Below are 22,573 nucleotides of genomic sequence, written 5' to 3' on the forward strand. Positions count from 1 at the left end.
TGCTGAGAATTGAATTCTGGTCCTCTGAAAGAGCAGCAAATGTCCTTAAACACTGATCCACCTCTCTAGCACCTGCTCTTTAAGCATTTTTTCAAAGAAATAATTTTATAAAAGTAGCAGCTGTGAGTCTGGCACCCCTTCCCTTATACCCATCCACATGCACACTTAGACCCACCCCTCACCAACCAGCTTCACGTGCCGTTGTTGCCATCCCTCATCACATGGAGACTTTGGAGGTCTGCCTATTAGTGATTTGAGAGGCTGTCTTTCAGTTCTGGGGCTCAGATGGGGCCCTTCATCACTCCTTGCTCTTCCTACCCCCACCAGCACTTGCCAACTTTGGGAATATAGCCCAAGGATAGATGCAAGGTCACAAAAAGTGATTTTTTTCATCAGATTGCAATTTTTCAAACTTTAATCACCATAGTCCACTTTCAGAGCTTTCCAGTTTGTGTATGCAACCCTAGCAAATGATTTCTTTTATTGTGATTAGGTTAATACACACACACACACACACACACACACACACACACACACACACACGCATGCACACACACACCAGCAGTGCTAAGGGCTGCTAAAGACCTATTAGCACCCAGGTAACTTTCTTCTTGATCAACCACATGGACTTCTGATGACCACATTATTCAAAGGCCTTTTCTTGCCCACATTGTCTTCCCCTGACCTCCTTTATCTCAAACACAAGGAGAGCTTGCACATTTCCTGCATCTCTTAGTAAACCTGATTGTTCTAAAGGGGCTCATGGTGTCTGTGAAAATTGTCATGAACTTGCTTCAAGAGTTGTGTCCTCTGCGGTCATACTAGGCAGGGGTCACAGTTGAAGTTGGGATATCTGGCTCTTTTGGCTAATGCATCTACAGTTCAGAGAAGCCTGAGATTTTCATTGGAGGCAGCCCATAGTGGGCTCAGTGGGGTGAGGGTGTATAATGAGCCTTTTGCAGACTTCTGAAGTTGCAGCTGCTGAAAACACAGACCTGTGCCCTGTAGGGGAGAAGGGAGGTAGACAGGTGGTGAGGCTGCCCACCCCTGATGCATCTCTAGTTTGGCAGAAGAATTGGCCAGATGCAAACTTGGGTTAATTCCACTGAGCACCCAGCTTCACTATGTTTTTCAAGTGGGCTCGGCATTCTAGTTCTTTGTGAATGGTCAGCTAGAGACTGAGTTTCTATGGAGTCAGCCTTCTTATCCCAGGGTTTCCCCTTGAGTAGTGTCTCCTTTCCTGGGCTTATAGCTGTAGTTTAGCTTCATCTAGTATTGGCTTACCTAATTGCAGGGGTGTAAACTCACAGATGGGCAGAGCTGTCTTCCAGTGTAAGATGATTAGGGAAATTTTTGCAGCTTCAGTATGGGAGGCTGCCTAAGCCTCATGCTCATTGTCCTGTGCCTAATGCTGACTCCAAGGAAGCCCCTTCCTAGGCCTGGACTACAGCCTGAAGAATCAAGGGCACTATAATCTGTAATCAGATGGCTTGTCCCCATGCTGCCACTTAAAGGACCATCCTTTTTCCCCAGTCTGGAACTCCATGAGGCTGTTCTTGTGTCTATTGTACACAAGAAGAGCTCTGAGGCATCCTTGCGATATGAGCCTGGAGGGTTGGTGACACACAACTGTACATTGTACATGCACCATTACTGAAAGCATCCTGATGATAGATCATCTGGTATTAAACACAGAGGCAGCCTCTTTCTCAGTGTAATCATGATAAATGGAAAAACCCAGACAGGTGAATTTTAATAGGCATACAAATGCACTCAGGTTAATTAGATTGCATTTCAAAAAAAAAAAAAGTGCTTTTCTCATTCTCTCCATAAATCTAAACAGGGGCCTCTAAAACATAATAGCCATCACACACTAAAATGCATGATGACATAATAAAAGATTATCAGTGCATGCACACAGTTAGGCAGGAAGTTGGAATAGGATGGGCATGGTAAGCTGTGTGACAGTGCAAGTGCCAACAGTAGTTAAGGGGACTCCCATACCCAAAGGGGTAAGTGCGGGCAGACGGAAGGAACACCAGGCATATTTCTACTTTGGGACAGATCTCTTAAATCAATAATATTTCCTCCCCTAGCCCATTAAAAGCAGAAATGTTAGATGAAAGGCACACTATGCCTTCTCTGCTTGTGTCTTCCAGTTGAGAAATAAGTGGTGCTATTATACAATCAACAAAGGTCCCAGGGACCAGGGAAGGAAAGAATAATCAGGGAGTCTGGAGATGGGGAAAGACAGGAGTCCATTTTTAAATATCACCTTTTCTGCATGGGGACACTGAGCTCTTTATGTCTACTCAGGTGAAAAAAAAATAGTGCTTTGCAGACAGGGAGCATAGAATAGCCTGATTGAAAAGTTCTGTCTGCAAAGCACTATTTTTTCCAATCAGCTTCATGTGCCATTGTTGCCATCCCTTGTCACATGGAGACTTTGGAGGTCTGCCTATTAGTGATTTGAGAGGCTGTCTTTCAGTTCTGGGGCTCAGATGGGGCCCTTCATCACTCCTTGCTCTTCCTACCCCCACCAGCACTTGCCAACTCTGGGAAGATAGCCCAAGGATAAATTCAAGGTCACAAAAAGTGATTTTTTTTCATCAGATTGCAATTTCTCAAACTTTAATCACCATAGTCCACTTTCAGAGCTTTCCAGTTTGTGTATGCAACCTTAGCAAATGATTTCTTTTATTGTGATTAGGTTAATACACACACACACACACACACACACACACACACACACACACACACACACACCAGCAGTGCTAAGGGCTGCTAAAGACCCATTAGCACCCAGGTAACTTTCTTCTTGATCAAATATACATGGACTTCTGATGACCACATTACTCAAAGGCCTTTTCTTGCCCACATTGTCTTCCCCTGACCTCCTTTATCTCAAACACAAGGAGAGCTTGCACATTTCCTGCATCTCTTGTCCTAAAGGGGCTCATGGTGTTTGTGAAAATTGTCATGAACTTGCTTCAAGAGTTGTGTCCTCTGGGGTCATACTAGGCAGGGGTCACAGTTGAAGTTGGGATATCTGGCTCTTTTGGCTAATGCATCTACAGTTCAGAGAAGCCTGAGATTTTCATTGGAGGCAGCCCGTAGTGGGATCAGTGGGGTAAGGGTGTGTAAAAGTAGCTAAAAACCAGAGTGTGAGAATGGAAAAGAGTCACAAAGAGTATTCCTTCAAGCTCACTCTTAAAGCTTCAAACTGTCAGCTGCACCTGAAACACTGTCCTGAGCCCACACCAGTCAGGTACTCCTCGAGTATCCAGAGGCAGTTCTGGTGGCCACTTGGAAACAAATTAGAGATGAAACTGAGATGGGGAGCTGTCTGCCAGTTAGGGTGGATAACATGTAGGAAGGCCAGTTAAATTTGCACTTCAGGTGAACAATAGGCCATTTGTTAGTTTAAGCATGTCCTCCATGCAAGAACTCATTTGTTGTTTATATAAAATTCACATGGGCTTGGATACTCATCTACTGGACGATCCAAATTCAAGGTCAAAACTATACAACTAACCATTGGCAATGTCAGTCCTTAGAAATCCAGCCCCATATAGGGTTACTTTGTCTTTAAGATTTGCACCCCATTTGTCACTAAACTGTGCCTCAGGTTCATTCTCATCAAGCTGGATATGGTATCAGAAACATCCATTCTTATTGATGGAACTCATGGTGGGGATAAAGACATGAAGTCCCAGGCCACCACTGACAATCATGGCACAACAAATGTTATTCTGCCTCAAGAGCTGAGATGGTGACCTGTGTCTGAGACATGGCAATCTCTGCTGCAGGGAGGTGATAGTGGCCTTGCCATAGCCCGACAGAAGCATAAGGGGCAGCCACACTTCCCACGGGCTCCCTGTGGATGTGGGATCGTCCTGTTTCTGGCTGCCTTTTTTTAAGTCACTTGTCACTAGCCTGGTGCCCTCTTTACTGTCACTCCCAAACCTGCAGTTCCCCTGCTCACTCACATTCATTTTAAATCATAGCACCAGCAGGCCACTGCAGGTTAGTGTGGAGCGGACATTGTTTTCCTCACCCTTGCTGCCACATCTACTTGTTTTGGTAGCATCTGCAAAACATCAAGTCCATTCTCGAAGCTTCTTCAGAGCCATCTAGGAACAATACCCAGCTGTTTCAAACAGCTAAGTGAGCATTTTCTTCTGAAAGCCTGGCCCAGCAAACCAGTGCACACAATTTAAGACCTTAATTAAGGGGAGGTCAATCAGAATCCATATTAGAAGTCCTAGATTTGAAGCATGTGTCCTTTTAGTTCATGACATGTTTTGAAATGTGACATTTAGATGCAGGCAGGGTCCTTGAAAACTCTTATTTGCAAACCGAGTTAAGTGTTTAGATCGTGTTAAGGCAAAAGACATGGATGAAATCTAAATGTAGCTAACATACAGGAACTAGACACGTAAAAGCATACATTGCCTGTTATTGATTTATTATTTTTCAATTTTTATTCTATGTCATATGAATGTGCACTATCTGCATGTAGTGTCTCTAGGAGCCAGAAGAGGCCATTAGATTCCCAGGAACTAGAGTTATAGATGGTTCTGAGCCACCACTTGGGTGCTGGGAATTGAACCAAGGTTCTTTCTGGAAGGACAGCCAGTGCCCATAACCTTTGAGTCATCTTGTCAGCTCTTCTTCGATTTTTTTAAGGTAGGATCTCACTTTGTAGCACAGGTGGTCATACAAATCATGATCCTCCTGCATCAGCCTCGTGTGTACTGAGGTGACAGATCTGCAAGAGTGAGGAAGAGGAGAAGGTGGTGGAAAAAGATTCTGGCCAACATGATTAGGTTTACTCTTGGAGGAAAGAAGGATTAAGAAGATATGGAACACTCTGGATAATCTGTGTTGCTTTCAAAGCTATGTACAAACAGCCTTCAGAAACCACAACAAAGCAAAACAAAACCCAATACACGGGAAAGAACATAGTACCATGTCTCCATTGTATTTGTCAAAGACTTAAATAGAAAAAACATTAAGCCCCCATCTCGTTCCTCTGAGTGCTGCAGTTGCATAATTTCTGTAATTATAAGGAAATATAAAAAACAGTCCACACTGTAAATTAGGCTTTTATTAACCTAAGAATTTGAAATAAAATGAACCCAGGGACTCTAGCTGTTTGTGCATTCCCTTGAAGTCACTTTTATGCCCATTCTTCCTAAAATACTGTGGGGAGGCACAACCTATCGGATGCCGGCATTTCTTTCATCCTGCACCTTACAGAATGCAGAATTTAGTGCTATTTTTTAATTAATTAATTAATTAATTAATTTGTATTTTATGTGTATAGGTGTTTTCCTGCATGTGTGCATCATGAGCCTGCAGTGCCTTCCAAGGTGAGAAGAGGGTGTTAGATTCCCCTGGAACTGGAAATACAGATGGTTGTGGGCTGCTGTGTAAATGCTGTAATTAAACCCCAGTTCTGTGCAAGTGCAGCCAATGCTTTTAACTGTGGAGCCATCTCTGCAGCTCTATACTAATCATTTTATATTGAGAGGTTCATTATGTAGCTCAAGATGGCCTCAAACTCACAATCCTGCCTCAGCCTCCTGAGTGCTGACATTATAGGCTTAAGCTACCATGCCTGAGTTTGAGGACTGTCTTAAGAAGTGAATCTATTTAATGCAGTAGTTACTGTGGTGGAAAGGGAGAGAAACTGAATTCATAACAAACCCAGCTGCAGGGATGAACTTCACAGATCATGTACTGCATGCACACCAATGTGTGCAAATAATATGAGTGTGTTCTCTGCCTCAGCCCATTCATATGAAATCTGACTGTGGCCACAGGAAGCTGTGATGTCTAAAGAATGGAAGTCTAAGGTGGGGCATGAACATACTAACTGCAAGGGCTGTAAAGGAGTTTTCTGTGTCTATGTGGTAGCTGTGCTTATGTAAGGGTTGCCTTTTAAAGATTAATTACCTGGTTAATTTATTTTAGGTGTATGGATGTTTTTCCTGCATGCATGTCTGTGAACCAGGTGCATGCTTGGTGCCCATAGAAGCCAGAAAAGGGTGTCAGATACCCTGAAACTGGAGTGTCTGTCTCCGCCTGTCTGTCTGTCTGTCTGTCTGTCTGTCTCTCTCTCTCTCTCTCTCTCTCTCTCTCTCTCTCTCTCTCCAGTGCGCTGTTGAATCTGATTTACTAGTATCTCCTTGAGGACTTTTCACATCTATGTTTATTAATATTACTCTCTGTGATTTTCTTTTCTTGTAAAATCCTGGCCTGGTTTTGGTGTTGGGGTCATACTGGCTCTTTTAGAGTTTAGGAGTATGTCTCCCTATTCAAATATTGGCAAACTTCTAGGCTATTAATTCTTTGTGTTTGTTAAAATTGAGTCATGGTGTTATCAGATCTTAGGCTTTTCTTTGTGGAGCGCCTTTGCTGCCGATGCAATTTCCTCACTTGTTCTTCTTGGATTTCTTTCTTTAGGGTGCAGTGCAGTCGGATTGTATGTGTCTAGAAATTTACCTGGTTGTTCTAGATTATTCAATGTGTCGATCTCTGCTCCTGCTATGGTGTCATTTGTGCTTTTACTTATTCCAGTCTTCTCTTTTTCTTAGTCAAAGTTTTCATTATTGTTTATGCTTTCAGAAAGCCAATATTTAATTTTTTTCTTCTTCATTTTAGATGATTTTCCTGATCTTAATTTCATTTAATTCCACTCTTCTTTTCTTTCCACTAATTTTGGGCTTATTTTGTTCCTTTTCTAATGTTTTGAGTATTCATGTTTATTTGACATTCTTAACTCTTGGCTTGTGTGGGCATTTATTACTATCACAATTGTTAGAATTTTCCCACTTCTACCTCTATGGGCTGCAGAGATGATTTAGTATTTATGATCACTGGTTGCTCTTGGAGAGGACATGGGCTAGGTTCAGAGTTCCGCATGCTGGCTCACAACCATCTGTAATTCCAGTTCCAGGGGATCTGATGCCCTCTTCTGGCCTCTTTGACTTTTGCATGCACATTGTGCATACAGGCACATAAATGCACTCATGTACTTAAGATAAAATATATCTTTTTTTAAAAATTGTTGCTTTTGCTGTAGCCAACACATTTTTTGGAGTATTCCATCCTTTTCACCTTTCTGGAAGCTTTGAGGCTATCAGTTCTTTATATGTTTGGTAAAATTGAGTCATGAAATATTCAGGTCTCGGGACATTCTTTGGTGGCCATCTCAAGATGTCTTTTAAGTTTCCTTTTCATTTATTCAATGTTCAGTAGTAATTTTTTTAAAATTTCATCCATTTATGAATTTTCTGAAAGTTCTTGATATCACTTCCTAATTCCCTATCATTGTGAGCAGAAAAGATATTTGATATAATCTCAGTCTTCTTAAATTTTACAGGACTTGCTTTGCATACTCATATGGGATCTGTCCAGAAGGACATTGCATGAGGGCTGGAGAAGAGCATGGTTCTGCGGCTCTTGCATGGGAATGTTCTGTGTGTGTCTCTTGTACCCACTTAGTTTAAATTGTCCAAATCCTATCTTTCCCTCACTGAAAGTGGGGTATTAAAATTCCCCACTCTTTCTTTATTACTACCTATGTCTCTTTAAATCTTTCCATATTTATTTTGTGTGTGTGCATTTATAATTGCTATATATTCTTGATGAGTTGGTCTATTCATCATCATATTTTGCCACTCTATGTCTTTTAAGTAGAGAATTTAATCAATTTACATTTAAGGTAGTTATTTAAAGGTAAGCACTTACTACTGCTACTGTTTTGTTAAGTGGTTGCTGGTGGGTCTTTTATTGTTATCTTCCTCTGTGGTTTGATGGTTTTCTGTAATCATTTCCATTTTTACTTTATGCTTTTGCTAAAGATATTTCCCTTGTGGTAACTGTGAAATTTCCATGGAACATCCTATACTTAGTCTATTTCAAATCCATAATAATTTAAACTTGGTTTTCAGACAGCAACCCCACACTTATATTCTCATATATTTTGCAGTTTGGCTGTCAGGATTTACATGCTCTTCTGTGTATTCCTTGTCAGTTTCTTTTGGCTGCATTTGGTACTGACATTCTTGTCTATACCACTGTAGTGGGGATAAAGTTGCTGTACACATCATGGTACTGGGCAGTCTGAGTACAACTGCTTTACTTACACTGCTCAGCTTTGTGCCTTCATGTTTTTGTTATTAGTGAGTAGTTTTTGTTTTCAGCTTAAAGATTTCCCTGTAGCACTTCATGTAAGGTAAATCTAGTCGTGAAGACCTCCCTTAGTCTTCCTCCATTTTGAAAGGTAGGCTTGCTAGATAAAGCATTCTCATTTGCCAGCTTTTCTCTTCAGCGTGTTGAATATTTACTCCTACTTCCTCTTGGCCTGGGAGTCATTCTGCTGAGAAACCCATGTATGTTGTAATAGTACTTGCTAGTTTGTTATCTGCTTCTATCCTCTGTTGGGCTCAGAATTTTTAACTTGCTTTTTAAAATTTTTTTTGAAGATTTTATTTGCTTTATTTTATGTGTGTTTTGTACACCATGTGTGTGCAGTATCCAAAGAAACCAGAAAAGAGCATCAGATCCTTTGGAACTGGAGTTGAAGGTGATTATGAGCTGCCATGTGATTGCCATGTGCTGGGAACTAAAGTCAGGTCCCCTGCAAGAACAGCAGGACTACTTAGCAGCTAAGCCACCCCTCCAGGTATTTTGCTTTTTTTAAAAAAAAAAAATTAATTATTGTGTGTTCTGGTGAGCTCCTTTTTTCTTGATTTTATTGGGAAGCCCTTCGTTTCCTATGTTTGAATGCTGGAATCTGCCCCCATACTAAAATTAGTTTTTCTTCTAATTATGATTTCAAATGTTCTGTCTCTGTGCTTGTTGATTCTTTTCTGAGTCTATTAATGTTAGGTGTCTTTTGCTATAGAAGGTATCTGTTACTATAGAAGGTACTTGATGCTATAGGTTCTGTCTACTGAATTTTTCAACTCAATCATTACATTTTTGCTCCTCAGAATTTTGTGTTTCATTGTTTCTATTTCTTTCAAACTTTTAGCTTTGTATATTGCTTTCTGAATCTAACTCACCCTTCACAACTATTGTCTCACTCTCTGTCTCTGAGACTTTGACTTTGCATGTAGGTGGAATCAGATCATCTCTTCATAAATAAATGCCTTATTTCACTTTGCACAATATCCTCAGGTGTTGGGGATCCTGCAAGCATAATGGCTAGCAGGGAAATGATCTACAATAGGTGATGAATGAAACTTGGGTCAGCACCACTTTTGCAGGTGCTGGATCAAAATTCTAGTCTGACCTCACAGTTTATTTTTTCTTACTCATTTAAGTACAGTAAAACTTTTAAAAGAGGTTTCCACATGGCAAATTTCACAAGAAAGCTTTAGTCATAGCTACAGAGTAACTCCCTTGCAAAGTAGCTAAGCACCTGTGGCCTTTACTATAAGAATAAATTCTATAAACAGTGTTCAGAGTAAGGGCCTAAAGAGGAAATACTTGTAATAAGCATAAGGATAAATTCTATTGATAGAGAATGCAAAGTACATGGGATATCTTCCATAAGGATGGGTTCCTTTCTCTGAGAAACTAAGCTCAGGATAAGGGCTTAGACAATGTTCAGGATATTGGGAGATTCAGGAAGAGTAGCACCTTATCATAGCAAACAGATCACCAGGTTGTTAGAAAACATCCACTCCCACCTTTCAGGTGACCAGGCATCAGAAATTTCCTTCCCTTGAAGAAAATAGGACCATGTGTTTAACAAGCCTGGTTCCTTCAAATGCTTTCTCTAAGCTGTGCCTCCTACACTCAGGTTTCATCAATGCTATTGTATAAGGTCAGAATGGTCTTCCTTTTTAAGGCTGAGTGACATTACACTATTGCTCCTGTTTAGATTTGGTATGTCACTCAAAGGCTTAACTTCCATTTGGACAATATTGTAAGGTATGAAGTTGAAGATTTTCTATCTACTGAGAGCAGGCCCTTGAAGAGGATACTAGGTCTCCATCCTCTTCCTCTTCATATCTTTTGTACATAACTGTAGGTGAATGGTTTTGCCATGTACCACTGTCACAAAGGACACCTTACCACAGACCCAAAAATGATGGAACCAAGTAGGCAAGGACTGAAAGCTAAAAAAAAAAAAAAAAAAAAAAAAAAAACAACTCTCTTCCTATGAACTAGTTAACTTCGCCATTTGGCATAGTAACAGAAAGCTGACAAATATCTGTATGTAGCATGTCCTGTTTATCTACTCATTGTCAGCATACATGAGCTGCACATTTTGCCTCTCTCTCTTTCTCTCTGCCTTGTTTAGCCCAAAGTGGTGTTTTTAGCTCTCAGTGTCACCACAGTTGGGCTTGAACTTCTGATCTGGAGTACTGAAATACTAGGTATATCTCAACACACTAGGCCCTGCTGTAACTTTGGTGACTAAGGCTCATTTTCTTTTCCATGGAACTGCAGTTGCTGGATCATATATGGCATCCACCATCTGTCAGCAGAGTGGTTAATTTCTCTCCTGTCACAGAAAGGTCCAGATTTCTCTACATCCTGTGACTTATATTCCTAATGGTTAGCCATATTTAGCATCTTTTCATTGTTTATTGGTCTACTTTGGTATAATTTTCTGGTGAAAATGTCTATTCGAGTCCTTAGCACATTTTTGAACCAGTCTTAAAAAATATTGTGGACTTTTAAGTTCTCTATATGTCCTGAATATGTATCTCTTATCAGACATATTACTAATAAAATGTTTTTTTGCATTTTGTGATTTTGTGAATTAACTTTTTACTTTCTTGATAATCTCTTCCTCCTCTTTTTCTTTCTTTCTTCTTCCTCCTCTCCTTTCTCTTCCTTGTGGTGCTGGAGATGGAACCTAATGTCTTTTACACATTAACCAAGCACTCGACCACAGAGCTAAGTAAGCCCCAGGCCTTGATAATGGCTCTTGGTAAACAAATTTCTTTAACTTTGTCACTTCACTGTTGCTGCTATCAAATGGTATTTGTCATTAGAGGCAGAGCTCTTAACATTTCATATGACATTTTTATGAGTTTTTTCCATATGTAGATTTCATTATGTCCTTTTAGTCTTACTTTGTTATTGTCTTTTTAAAAGATTTATTTTTAGTTATGTGTATGTATTTATGAGTATGTGCACATGAGTTCAGGTGCCTGTGGAGGCCAAGAGGACATCAGATGCCCCTAATGCAGGAGTTACAGGTAGTTGTGAGCTGCTCATTATGAATTCTGAGAAACAAACGAGGGTCCTCTCTACTAAACAATATGTCCATTTAACCATTGAACCACTTCTCCAGACCTTTATTAGTGTCTTAATCATGAAAACTATAGGAATTTCTAAGTACCTTCACATATCATTTAGATTGCCATGAAGCATTTTGTTCACTCATGTGATGTGGCATATTACACTGACAGACATTCATCTCCTGTATCATTCTTATATCTGGGAATAAGCCCTACTTAGACATAGTGTATGATGCTTTTAATGTGTGCACTTATTCTGTCCTGATATTTACCATTCCCTCCCTTTTGCCAGCTCTGGGTTTAGATTTTTCTTCCCTTTTTCTTGTTTCTTGAAATTGTAAAATTAGGCTGATGATTTGATGTCCTCCTTATTTTTATGTGGGAACGTTTATAGCCATAAAGCTACTTCTTTCCCTCCTATTATTGATTTCTGACTTCTTACTGCTGTGGTTAGAAACAATATTTTCTGTCATTTCTATCTCTCATAATTTATTGAGCATTTGTGGCCAGACTTATGGTGGTTCCTTAAAAATCTTCCACATACACTTGAGAAAAATGTATATGTGGCTGTTGGAGAAATGTGGCTTGAGACCTGAATTTCCTCACCCATCTTACATTTGTTCTGCCCATTATGAAGAGTTAGGTGTTAAATCTGCAGTGCAACTCACATACTCAAGGTTCGAGGGAAAATATAGAAGGGAAAGAAAGATTTTAAGATCCAGAGGACTAGGATATCTGCTGCATGATATCTTCAAGACATGATAGGGAAGCTGTGCCTATGAAATCTTAAGATCTGCATAATGACAATTCCAATTGGATTTGGATGTGGATGAGGAAATCTCACAAAGCCCACCTCTATGTGAAGAAAAGGCAATCATTGGCTGCAGAGAGAATCAGTTTTCTCTAGGAACCAGCCTTCTGACATGTTAGCCAATACCAAATGATCTCCCAGGACATATATATATATATTTAAGAGCAACACTAAACACATATGGGGAGTGAATGAAAAAGGCCCCATAGGCTCATATACTTGCATGCTTAATCCCAAATTGGAACTGTTTGGGCTAGGGTTAAGAGGTGTGGCCTTGTTGGAGGAGGTGTGTCACTCAGGGGAGGGCTTTAAGGTTTCAAAAGCCCACATCAGGATCAGTGTCTTTTTCTCTATCTGTGGATCAGGTTGTAGCTCTCAGCTACTGCTCTACTGCCATATCTGTCTGCTTCCTGTATGCTAATGTACTAATGAACCCTCTGAAACTGTAAACAAACCCCTAATTAAATGCTTTATTTTATAGAAGTTGCTTTGGTCATGGTGTCCTTTTACAGCAACAGAACAATGACTAAGACAACACATATAACTATCATATGTGCACACATTTGTAACAATAATAGTCTGATAAGAAGTAATTAACTTGAGGAGGGAAGTGGAAAGAGTTGGAAGTGGGAGAGGGAAGGGTAGGTAGGTAGACAGGTTGTAAATATAGTAGTCCTATAAGAAATTATCAAAACAATTTTAAAAATTTTAAATTAAAAAACTAATGTTAAAAGAGGAATAAAATATTGAAAACTCCAGCTATTGTGTTACATTTCTTTTACATTCCTTCAGTCCTGTCAACCTTGACTTCATATGTTTTCCTGTTAATATTAGTATATGCACATTTTAATTGCAATGTTTCTTGGTACATGTAACCTTTTATTAGTATGCTGTGTTTTTCTCTGTCTCATAAACTTTTTGAGTTAGGGTTGGTTTTGCTTGAAGTATGGCTCTGCTCCCTTTGGTTCCTAAGAAACATCTTTCTACTTCATTTCACCATTAGCCCTCTCGTTTCTTTGGATCTAGCAGGAGCCTTTGTAGGTGTCTGCCTTAGTTGGGGTTACTACTGCTGAGATGAAACACCATGACCAAAAGCAACTTGGGGAGGAAAGGATTTATTCTGCTCACTGTTTCATATGACAGTTCATCAACAAAACAGTGAGGGCAGGAACTCATGCAGACCTGGAGGCAGGAGCTGATGCAGAAGCCCTAAAGAGATACTTCTGACTGGCTTTCTCTCCATGGCTTGCTCAGCCTATTTTCTTTTAGAACCCAGGACAACCAGCCCAGGGGTGGCCCCACCCACAATGGGCTGGGCCATCCCCTATCAATCACTAATTAAGAAAATACCCTACAAGCCTGGTTGTAGCTGATGTCATTGAGACATTTTCTCAGTTAAGACTTCTTCCTCTCCAGTGACTCTAGCTTGTAGACATAAAGCTAGCCAGTAGCATATCTTTCAGCCACTGTAACTTGTGTGCAATTCCATCTGTATGTTTTAACAGGGGAGTTTAATACATTTGCACTTACACTGATGACATTCAAATGACTTCTGTCATTTCGCTGTTGTCCCAAGTGCCTCCTAGCTTTGTCCTCACTCCTTACTGTCCTCTTCATTGGTTTCTGGACTTTTAGGAGTGAAATGTGTAAACTACTTTTCTACTTCAATTTGTGTATATTCTTTGCATATTTTAGCATTATGCTTAAATTAACTGAGCCTCTGAAAGAGTTCGCAATGGTCAACGCTGGGAAGAACTGCAAAAATCAAGGCTATACAGCAGCATGGCACTGTGGCTCAACAAGACTGGCTTGGACAAAACTCATGGAGCAGATCAAGATAAAATTTGGACTTGAATTTAAGTCTTGTGGCTCAGAGATGTGTCCTTCATTAGTCAGTTTTTCTTTGCAATGACAAAATTCCTGAGCAGAAAAACTTTAGGAGAGGGAATCTATTTAGGCCACAGTTTCAGGAATTTTCATCTATGGCCACTTGGCTCCTTTGCTGTTGGACCTATGGAGAGGCAAGGCAGGGCAGTAGGGAGTGTGGTGGAGCTAGGGGGCTCAGCTCATGGTAAACCAGACACAGAAAGAATGAGAGAGAGAGGGCATGCCTATGCATATTACCATCCTGCTTCCGCTGGACCCTGCCTGCTGAATGGTGCAGCTCACACTGGGGTGGGTCTTTCCCACTCAGGTGCTATTCCACACTTCAGTCATCTCTGTGAAAGCATCTCTGCAAACTCATAAGAGCTGAGCCTGACTACCTTAATTGTCTCTCAGTCCAGTTGTTGACAGTCAAGACCATGTGGCCCTCCCTTTTTTTCCTATTAGAATAGTCTTTAAAAACCATTTCTTTCAAGAAAAATTCAAGCCAAAGTTGTAAGCAGGCCAGTGTTTGTGGTAGCTTTCTAACATACAGCCATGTCACAGGGTTCAGTTCTCAAGGGTGACAGATTCAACTTATCCAGGGTCTTGCAGTTGCAGTCTGGATTGGTGGGAAGGCAGCGATGTTGCCCTGTGCACCCAACAGCTAGGTGTCCAGATGTAGGCAGCAAGTCCTCTCCTCTCCTTCTTTTTCTTCTTATCTTTGTTGAAGCAGGACAGGCTGGAGGGTCTTCCTGGACCTATATCAGATAACTGCTTTCCAGTCAAAGCCACCCTCTCAGCAGAAGATGCTGCCAAGGAGATAACTCCCTGGTCTTCAACACTTAACTGACTGATGATGCTTTTTTATATATTGTTAACTTACAGTTGGGGCCGACTGGGGGCTGGAGGGGAGGAGGGAGGGAGAGGAAGAGGGACAGAAGTGTAAACACAGTGAGCTACTCCACCAGTGACTCCTGTCAGTTTGGGAAGACCCAGGGGTTGGAAAGAAACCCTCCAATTCCTTCTTCTGGGTTAATCTGCAATAGCCTCCTTGTTGTGCCAGCCCCTGGCTGAGCAGAGTGTGACTTTGCATTGGAATCTTTTTGTTTAATGTGCAAAGTAACTTCTAAATACAAACCAAAATGCTAGTGCTTTGCTAGAGGATTAGAAGCTATTACAGCATCCGCTGGACATTTTCAAAGGCCATTTTCATAGCAACTTCCACCTCCCATGAGGATTTTTAGCATCTGGCTACCATGGAATATACAGCTTTGTGGAAGCTGCTTGACTCGGCCTTAACCCCAACAACTGTCTCTTATTATCTATGCAGACTGTATAAGAATAATCACCATACATGGAATAGTAGAAGAGGGAGACAAGAAGGAGGGAGAGGGATGGAAAGAGGAGAGGAAGAGAGGAAGAGAATGGGAAGGGGGAGAAATAAGAGATGGAGAGAGGAGGAAGAAAGGGAGGAGAGAAAGGGAGGCAGGGAGAAAGAGAGAGAGAGAGAGAGAGAACATGAGTCAGAGAGCTATGGAGAAATTTACTCAGACCCTCCACATTAGTAGCTTTACTTGCCTTTTTTCCCTCCCTGGAGGCAAATTCAACTAGACCTGAGTGCAGGACTGACTGCCAACTGGGAGGCATTATCTAAATTTAACTTTTTCGGTCATTAATCCTGCAAATCTGCCCTGTGCATGTTCTTAGATGGCTGCAATTACCAATTTGCTGCTTGTCATAATAGTCATTAGGAGCAGAAAATATTATTAAATGACTTATGGGAAAAATAATCTGAAACTATAATGCTTTCTCTCAGGGCATTAGGACCAAGTGTAGATGGAGCACAAGCACTCCCCAGCCTGGGGCTGCTCAGGGGCTGTGTTTAGTTAACTGCTTATCAGAACTGAATTCTTTGTTGGTGCTTTTACTTTTTAAATCTGAGACATAGTCTAAAGAATAGTCATGTTGGGGCCTGGAAAAATGGCTCAGTCGTTAAGAGCATTGGCTGCTTTTACAGAGGACCCAAGTTCAAGTCCCAGCACCCACATGGCAGCTCACAACCATCTGCAATACCAGACCCAGAGAATGCAACACCCTTTATGTCATTCACAGGCACCAACACACATACCCTGTGGGTAGGCTATGAGTGATAAGTATTGGATCCTTGATTATTGAGTATCCTCCACTGATACAATAAGCCAATCAAGCTGAATTAATAAGTTCAGGTTTAATAAACAGCAAAGCAATTCCCAGGTGACTCTCAGAAAGGCAGGAGAGAAAACACACAGCAGGTCTGGTGACCAGGTCTTAAAGACAGAATCTTGACAGCCCTGGGGAGACTGACCCTTGTTGGCCTTTCTGAGTGGCGGGGTCTGGAGAGAGCAGCTCTGGGGAGGGTCCTCTGCTTGGCATCATGAGGGCAGGGTTTGGAATGGGGCCTCAAGCTGGAGATCCCTAATATTGAGGACTGGGTAAGGTAGTGATTTGCAAATGAGAAAACAAAACAAAAATTTAGGCATTACCTAAATTTAACTTTTTCGGTCATTAATCCTGAAAATCTGCCCTGTTCATGTTCTTAGATGGCTGCAATTACCAATTTGCTGTTTGTCATAATAGTTTACACATGCACACATGTGCACACCTAAAGTAGCTGTAATGTTGATTCAGGAGTGTTTGCTAGATATGCCATGATTTATCTTGATTATCAACTTAATTGGACTAAGAGACACTTCTGGGAGTGTCTGTGGTGTTCCCAGGGATGATTCAGGAGGGCAGAATCTACTGATGGATTCGTAATTTGATGATGTTACTGGGAAATGATGGAAACTTTCAGAGTAGGTGGCTGGTTGGAGGAGAGAGACTGATGGGGACGGGTTGTCCTATGGGCCCATCATAGCCCCTCTCTCTCTCTCTGCTTCCTGGCCACTAGGAGAGGAGCAGCTTTGCACAGCTATGCCCTTCCATAGTGGTGTTCTGCCTCATCATGACGAGCCCAAACCATGGACCCCAATTACCTTAGATGGTGACACTCAAACCAGCAGTTTCTCATGTGTTTGCTATGGCAATGAAAATCCAGTATAATCAAGGGCACTTGTCATGGTGTCCAGTGTGATTCCCCCAGCTGTGAGCAGCTACCGTTGCTGCTTTGACCACCTCACTTTAATGCATAGGCTGCCTCGCCACCCTCCTTTGTCCTCAGAGGACATTTGTTTTAGCTTTCTAGGAGAGATAGGCCTCTCCCCTGAGACAAAAATCCTCTGACCTGGCAGCTTAGTTCACAGCAGTTAGTTCCCTGTGGCTGGGGCTCTGTGTGCTTACAGATGGGAGCTGGGAGCCTGTGCAGGAGACTCCTGCCTCATTTCCAGTTCCCCACCAGACAGGGAACTCGGAGCCGAGAGAGATGGGGGCTGATTTTTGCTCGTCTTCCCAGCCCCAGGTCCCAGCTGTTGGCCGGATACGTGAGAGTCCTGTTGTGGAGACTCAGCTGAAGACACTGCAGTGACCCGTCAGCACATCTGAAGAGGTCTGTGTGGGTCCACCCACATGACACAGGCAGGATCCAGAGAAACTGCAGGAGCAGGGGCTCCATGGTCACTGCCTCCAAGGCTAGAGAAGAGGCAGGGGGACTAGAGTTTGGGAGGGAACCTTGGAAGAGCGGAGACTCATCTAAAGTGGTCTAGCAGACCCAAGCATGGCAAGCACAGGTCTGAGCATGGCAAATATGTCACCACCAGGGTTTGCTTTTGACCCTTTAAACCATTAGATTGCATTCTAAAGCTAACCCCCAAGTTCTATCCCCTTATTTGTCCACTTTTTCCTCCTATGGTTCACTACCAAGGTCCAGATATCAAAGTATTGAAATCCAGCCATCAAAAGCCCCCTTTGGCTCTCCTACTTAACATGCCCAATCAAAATTAACCAACTCATCCTCACACAGGGTTTCTCCCTTTCCCTTTATAAACTGCCATTTGTCTATGGGCCACATCTGTCTTCTCTTTATCCAGAGGCTGTCCTTTGTCCCTCTGGGGCAAATAAATCTCTTTTTTTGCTGAGAAATTGGTCTTGGCATATTTTGTGCTGATTCTGGTCCTTTCATCACAGCTGCTCTAACAGTGTTGGGCTTCCTTGTTGTACCCGTTTTGAGAAACCCCCAGGGATCACGAAGGAGCCAGTTTCCAATGCAAGCACATAAGGATCCTTTTATTGTCAGGTTCAAACCTGGGCCACCACATGACAGATGGAGGAAAATGTTACAGCGGTAGCAGGCCCAGATGTAGAGAGTTTCTATAGAGAAAAACTACAAGCTGGGAAATTACATGCTTTGGCAACTTGGAACTGGGTAGAAGGGATATGGGGCAAGATGATTTTTGAAACTATTGGTATAGACTTTTTGACATGAAACCACATTTGAAACTATTGGGTTGGACCTTTGGTGGGGAACAACAACTTGCTGAGCAGGATTATCTGGGCTACTCAGCAGGATCATCTGGATATCTTCAAGGGTTGTAAACCACAGATAGAATGTCTGCAGGAGCATACTGCCCTGTATCTGTTTGAGTTGTCATGGCATGTTCCTTAGGTCCTTCCTAGAACCAAGCACGGCAGGTAGTCTAAGATGGTGGCCCTTCCCTAAGATGGAATCTGTATTGCCTTCACATCTTCAGTCTCCTGTTGTGTGGACTTACCCTTGCAATGCTTGATAAGAGTGGAGACAAAGTTTCCCATTTCTGTTGGGATTGTGCTTCTTTAAAGTGAGAATTGGCTTTCATATTGGGCTGTGTAGTCGCTCCCCTTTTTGAAAAAATTTTAACATAATTCTTCATTGATTCTTTGGGAATTGCACATCATGCACCCCAATTCTGCTCACCTCCCATCCTCTCCATATTCACCCCTACAGCATGCCCCCAAATTAATTTAAAACAAACAAACACCTCAGTCCTCTGTCTTTGCAACACCTCTTTATTCACCTTAGTGGTATGTGTCACGAAGCATATCCTTTTGTCCAATCAGCCCCACCCACAAAATGTTCATTGCAATGGTCTGGTTCAAGGCTTCTGGCACACCATCATCACTAGACCCTTACTGAAATTCTTCTCCAAGTTGCTCTGAGTCATGGAGATCTTGTGGCCAAGACCAGTCCTTTCATGCACTCTAGCAGGTCATAGATAGGGCAGATCTTAGGGTGAGCCAACCCAAGGCCCAGGATGTGGGTCTGGGTGGTAGCTGAGCTTGTCTGTTAGGGCCACTGGGATCATCCCACTCAGGCAAAGGGCAGAGCCAGCCCTCCTAGGCCCAACCAGCTCTCTCACCACCTGTGATGAGTGCAGGGGCCATTTCTCCCATGGGGGGTAGCACCAGTTTTCCTGCTGCAGTATCTATTGAGGGACAGGGCCAGTTATTCCAAGGCCATTGAGGGGCAGGGTAGGCTCAGCATGGCCCTTGGATTTTCAACAGGCATGGTTCCTATGATCACCACCCACTGTAGTAACACAAGCCGTGGATGTCAGCACAGACCCCAGTTACAGCAGGAACATGGACCCAGACATGGCCCTCAGCAGCAGCTTGGGGGTAGATATCACTATGGCCCCTGTGGCAGCACAGTCCACTCAGATCAGTATGGCCCCAGTGGCAGGAAGGCCCTCAGGCACCAACATAGACTCAGGTGTCATCTGGACAGCCCCCTGTGACAACAGGAGCCATGGACATCAACTCAGCCCCTAGATGCTGCTGGGCCACAGACCCATACATGGCCCATAGTGATAGTACAGACCACTGAGATCAGCATGGTCCCCAGGTGGTGGCCCAGACCCCTGATATGGTATCAAGAGCCAAAGACATCAACACAGTCCCTGGCTGTGGTAGGGCCACGGACCCAGATGTGGCCCTCAGCAGCAGCCCTATTAAACCTTTTTAAAGATGAGATGTACCATAATATTTTATAAATGAACCATGGCTACATCCCAGGTGCAACCCCCCCCCCCCTTTACATCATATACTGTCAGTTTCTTGGCCTCTTGGTGAAATCTCTCAGCTAACCTTCCAAGAAAAGGATTCATTTGTTTTCTAGTCTAACTTTTATCTCACCATGGTGGATGAATGAAGAGATGGAGTCATGGATAACTGTAAATAGGGAGGAATGAATGAAAGAATAGATGGATGGGCAAGTGGATTCTTAAGCAGAGAAGGAAGCTTGACTTCCAATTTTCCTTTGTTTCCTCTTAAAATTGTTATTTTGTTTTATCTTTGTTAAATAATTATATTTATTGATGCAATGTAATGTTTTGATATATGGTCATATTGCAAAGAAGATTAAAACAAGATAGTTCACATATCCTTCCATCATCTACTTAGTTTCTTGTATTTTCAGAACACTTAAAATGTACCCTTTTCATTATTGGTGTTTTGTTTTTTGAGAATGGATCTGTATGTTAAAACCTACTCTTAGAAGTTTTAGAAGATAGTGGGGAGGTCATAGGCCATAATCCTGTTTCTATATGGTCATGCCTCCTCCTCAATTTCGTGTCCTCTTCTTGTTTTCAAATGCAAAGAATGTTGTTATAAACCACTGAATCCAATTAGTGCTGCCTTTCTAGAGACACAGAACTTATAGAATGGTCTCTCTACAGATAAATGGGATTTATTAGAGTGGCTTATAGTCTATTGTCAACTATTCCAACAATGCTATCTACTAATGGGATGTCAAAGTATTCAATAGTTGTTCAGTCCAGGAGGTTAGATGTCTCAGCTGGTCTTCAGTATATATCAGAATCCTGAAGAGTGGGGTCTAATAACAGTGAAGGAATGGACTTGCCAGTGAGAGCAAGTGCAGGCAAGCAAGGAGCAAACACTTCCTTCTTCCATATCTTTTATTTAGGCTGCCATCAGAAGGTGTGGCCCACTTCAATTGATCTAATCACGAAAAATACCTCACAGGTATACCCAGCAGCTTGGGTTTTGGTTAATTCCAAATGTAGTTAAGTGGACAAATAATAATACCTACCACAGGGGCCATACACTGCCACTGAAATATTTATAGCTATAAATCTGATCAGTTTTCAAACTTGGGCAGAGAAGTTTATTTTTATAGCAGGCAGTGGTTAATGCAGAAACTCACACCTGGTCAAAGTATTGAGAACAAGTGACTGAGTGTTCAGACCTAAACAGAACATCCACAGCAGTCCTCGGGCAAGAGCCAAAGGCTGGAGAGGAGTACCATGGGACGCTGTCTTCTGGACATGACACTGATGTCACACTTGTGAGCTCATAGAAGCTGTGGTCACCTGTGTGAGCTTGCATAGCATCAAGACACTCAACATTCTAGCATGCTTAGAGGAGGAGAGCATGAAGACCCACCCCCATCTGAAGAACTATTGGCAATTTATGTCTGCTGAGGAGGGAGAAGAGTCATTTTTTCCTTTGGCATTACATTCACTGGTAGGTTACTGGGTGGTCCTACATTCATGCATACACAGATAGCACTAACCATAAATTGAAAATTAATAAGCACAACACTGTGGAGAACACATGTGGGAATGCTTTTTTGGGATAGAAGGAGGGGAGAGTATAGGTGAATATAATAAAAATACATTGTATATTGTATGAAATTCTCAAAGAATCAATATAAAATATTATTAAAAACTGTGAAGTTTTCTATGATATAAATACATACCCCTCCCCCAACAACAGCAAATTTAACCATTTTGGAATGGAAGAGGTATCTTTAGACACAATGGAGACCAAATATTGATAAACCCACAGCCAACATCATGTTCCACAGTGGCTAGTAGAAAATGTGTTCTCTTTGATGAGGAACAAGGAAGCCTGGCCTCTCTCACCCTTTCTGATGTTAGAAATCCTAGCTAGAGCAGCTAGCAAGAACTAGTAATGCATCCTGTGAGATGTGAAAGTGTGTGCTTGCTGATAACAATCCTAAAGACTCCAGAAAAACACTGTTAGAACAGGTAACAAATTCAGTAAAGTGGCATAATACAAATTCAACATACCGAAATCAGTAGTGTTTTCTCACACTAAGAATGAAATGTCCACACAATACCAGGATAAAAAAAAATAACCTTATGCATCATCACTGTTAAAAGTACAATAAGTTTATGTTGGTGAGATGGCTCAGTGGGTAGAAGACCTTGCTGTCAAGTCTGATGATAGTTCAGTTCCCTGAACACATCAGGTAATGGGAGGAGAGAACAGACTCCCACAGGTTGTTGTCTGACCTCTGCACGTGTGCCGTGGCATGTATACACACACACACACACACACACACACACACACACACACACACACACGATTTTTAAAATTCCCATATTCTTTAAAATTACAATAAAGTAAAATAAATTTAGCCAAGGAGACCAGAGATCTACAATACTAAAGCCACAAAACATGGATGAAAGAAATTGAACATGTCACAAATAAGTTGGCGTATAGTTTTATTCTTCATGTTGCCTTTTTCTTCTTTACAATGTATTTGGGGGATTATTCTCTTTAGTCAATGAGATATGCGTTATTCTCTTTTTAGGCCATCTGTTCTTCTACAGCGTGGACCTTCCATGAGTTGTCAATCATTAAAGTAGAAACACATGAAGACACTGTTGATGTGTTTTCTTGTTGT

General features: G+C 41.9%; 1 long non-coding RNA gene across 1 annotated transcript in view; it reads left to right on the top strand.

The window, feature by feature from the left end:
* The window catches only part of LOC118569501, a 118,895-nt gene extending 101,032 nt beyond the window's left edge, over positions 1–17,863 (top strand). Inside the window, exon 6 of the long non-coding RNA XR_004943077.1 lies at positions 17,381–17,863. This is a non-coding gene — a long non-coding RNA (uncharacterized LOC118569501). The remainder of the gene's footprint in view (positions 1–17,380) is intronic.
* The last annotated feature ends 4,710 nt before the right edge of the window (positions 17,864–22,573 follow it).

Source organism: Onychomys torridus, chromosome 1, assembly GCF_903995425.1.
Source record: "Onychomys torridus chromosome 1, mOncTor1.1, whole genome shotgun sequence".
NCBI lineage: Eukaryota > Metazoa > Chordata > Mammalia > Rodentia > Cricetidae > Onychomys > Onychomys torridus.